Source organism: Pteropus vampyrus, unplaced genomic scaffold, assembly GCF_000151845.1.
Source record: "Pteropus vampyrus isolate Shadow unplaced genomic scaffold, Pvam_2.0 Scaffold110, whole genome shotgun sequence".
NCBI classification, from domain to species: Eukaryota; Metazoa; Chordata; class Mammalia; order Chiroptera; family Pteropodidae; genus Pteropus; species Pteropus vampyrus.
Genome location: NW_011888891.1, coordinates 1,774,185 through 1,777,152, shown reverse-complemented (window position 1 = coordinate 1,777,152; position 2,968 = coordinate 1,774,185). Strand labels below are relative to the sequence as shown.

General features: G+C 47.5%; 1 pseudogene; it reads left to right on the top strand.

The window, feature by feature from the left end:
* The first annotated feature begins 2,046 nt into the window (after positions 1-2,046).
* On the top strand, positions 2,047-2,165 carry LOC111743276 (annotated as a pseudogene).
* Positions 2,166-2,968: the final 803 nt, after the last annotated feature.

Sequence of the window (2,968 nt, the reverse complement as noted above, 5' to 3'; positions counted from 1 at the left end):
TCATTGTCCTGGGGAAGGTTGTTGGTGTCTCTGTCCTGTGTTCTGAGTTCCTTCCTACTCTGTAAATAAGGAACCTTTGTTTGATTTATCCAAGTAGGATCTGCACCTGGTCTTTCTCTCAGCCCAAGTCTAACATGGACACACAGTTGTCACCTACTTCTTCAACTGGCTAACTCCTACTCATCTTTCAGATTTCAGCTCGGGAGTCGCTGTCTCTTGGAAGCCTTCCTGGATGCTCTCAGTCCAGGCTTGGTACCCACACATAGCAGACCTTCAATAACTGTTGGTTGAATGAATGAATAAAGCTAGGCCATCAAATTAGTCCCCTCTGCTCCTAGAAAAAATACATCTTTTTTGGTTGGTTCCAGTAGAATCCTGAGTTCTATTTGAAACAAGCCCCTACTGCTGAGATTCCTGGGTTATTCCGCCCACAGGATCTCACATCTCCCACGCCTGATGCCTTCAGACAAAGGTGGGTCCTTTTGCTATTCTCTTGCTTGACCTAATTCATTCCAGTTCCTGCCCTTTGTATGCCGCCCACCATGGTAAGAGCCTTTGCTGACAATCCTTTGGTTCTCACAACATTTCCATAAGGTAGCTGTCTTAGGCTTTCCATAACAAAGTACCACAGACTCTGGGTGTCCTAAACGACAGAAATGTATTTTCTCACAGTTCTGGAGGCTGGAAGTCCATGATTTCGATGTTGACAGGGTCGAGTTCCTCTGAAGCCTCTCTCTTTGGCCTGCAGATGGCCATCTTCTCCTCCCTGTGCTTTCGCATGTTGTTCCCTCTATGCATGTCTGTGTCCCAGTCACCTCTCCTTATACGGACACCAGACATATTGGATTAGGGCCCATCTATATGGCCTCGCTTTACTGTAATGACGTCTTTAAAAGCCCTATCTCCAAATACAGCCATATTCTGTGGTAGTGGGGGATTAATACTTGAACATACAAAGTTTGGGAGACACAATTCAACTCACAACAGAGTTATCCTCATTTTGTATATAAGGAAACTGATAAATTACTTGCTGTCTTAGTCTGTTTGGGCTGCTATAACAAAACTACCATAGACAAGATGACCTAATAAACATTTATTCCTCACTCTTCTGGAGGCTGGGAAATCTAAAACCAAAGTGCTTGGTGAGGGCCCCACTTCCTGGCTTGTAGACAGCTGCCTTCTCTCTGTATCCTCACGTGGCCACGAGAGAGATCATATCTCTTCTTTTAAGGGCACTAATCCCACTCCTGAGGGCTCCACCCTCATGATCTAATTACCTCCCAAAGGACCCACCTCCTAATACCATCACGTTAGGAATTCAGCTTCAACACTTGAATCTGGGGAGGACACAGACATTCAGTCTATAGCACTTGCCCGTGGTCACTCAGGCAGCAGGTTGAGGAGCTAGGTCTTCTGAATCCAAATCCTACTGCTTTCTGCTACATTCTACAGTCTCCAGGGTCACAGACCCTCTCTCCTGGTCTTCTCTAAGAAGTCTATGTCCCCACTGTCATCTTCCTGCCATCTCATTTCCTGCAAAGTGATATATCTCTACATGTCATGTGAACACTGGTGACCATGACCACACAATTGGAGGCCATGGGATTAGGAGTTTGTAAAACAGCTGCAGTGGTAGGTGAGGGGTTGTGGGGGGTCGGGCTTCAGTATAAAGAGGAGGTCAAGGGTACACACACACTCTAGAGCCAAACCACCCAAGCTCAAATCCAGGTTCACTCGTTCTCTAGCTATGTGGTCTTGGCCAAGTTATTCAACTCCCCAGTACTTCAGTTTTCCTGTCTGCAAAACTGCAATAATAACAGTACTAAAGTCATTGTTACTGAGATGATGAAATCAATCAATATGTGAACAGTGGCCAGCTCTTAGTAGGCCCTGCATGAGTGACAACAATAATTATTATTACTACCACTTTTTAGGGGTGGGGTTTCCTCAGTCTCATGTTCTCACTGCTCAGTTGAGTTAAACTGCTCTGAGGCAGGAGTGGCGCTGAATTCCTGCTGGGGGCTCATAGGAGGGTAAAACAAGCAAAGCTACAGCCATGCCACCCTGAACAAGCCCGATCCCGTCTGATCTCGGAAGCTAAGCAGGGTCGGGTCTGGTTAGTACTTGGATGGGAGACCACCTAGGAAAACCAAGTGCTGTAGGCGTGAAAAATAAAAAAAATAAGGGATTGTAAACTGACAAGGTCCTTGCAATCTGTGAGGTCAATCACGGGTTACCTTGCCTTAAAAAAAGAAAAAAAAAAAACGGGCAAAGAAGGATGCGTGTTTGGAATATGCCCCTATCTCAGTGGCAATGATGCCTGCCTTTACCTCTGGGCTGTGAAGTTCAAGGAGAAACAAAATCCTTGGGATTTCAGGATAGCGGTGCCCTGGAAAGACCTCAGTGGCCACCCCTCTGCCTCCAGGAGGTCCTTTTGTATATCCTCGGCTAGTCTGAGGCCTGAAGAGCTGGGTGACAGCGTGTGGCTGCCAAGAAGTTTTATGGTGCTTCATGCTAGTTCTGGCTTCTATTTCGGGACCCACAAAGGTCAAAGTCAGTCCCTGCCTGCAGGAATGGCGAAATGTGTGCCGGGAGCAGCTGGGTTCCCCAGCCTCCTGGGTCCTACTAACCAGGAAGCACGAACCTCGAACCTATCAAGCACAGGAGTTGACATAAACATCGGCAGTGAGCCCCGCGGGACCTCTCCGTACAGAATCCCCAATGAGCCCCAAATGGAGAAAAATACAACTTCTCGCAGCTCATTCTACAGCTCGCCTACCTCCCCCTTCTCCTATTCCCTCAACCAATGAAGTAGCTTGATTAAAAATTAAATACAGTAGCAATTTAAAACTGCCCTGCAGTGGGGGCCCCCATGGGCTGAACCTTCCTGCCTGCTCAGGCTGCTGTTGATTCTGGCAGGGCTGAGCTCCTCACCAGGCCCTGATGCTGGCACGACAACTTGCCCATA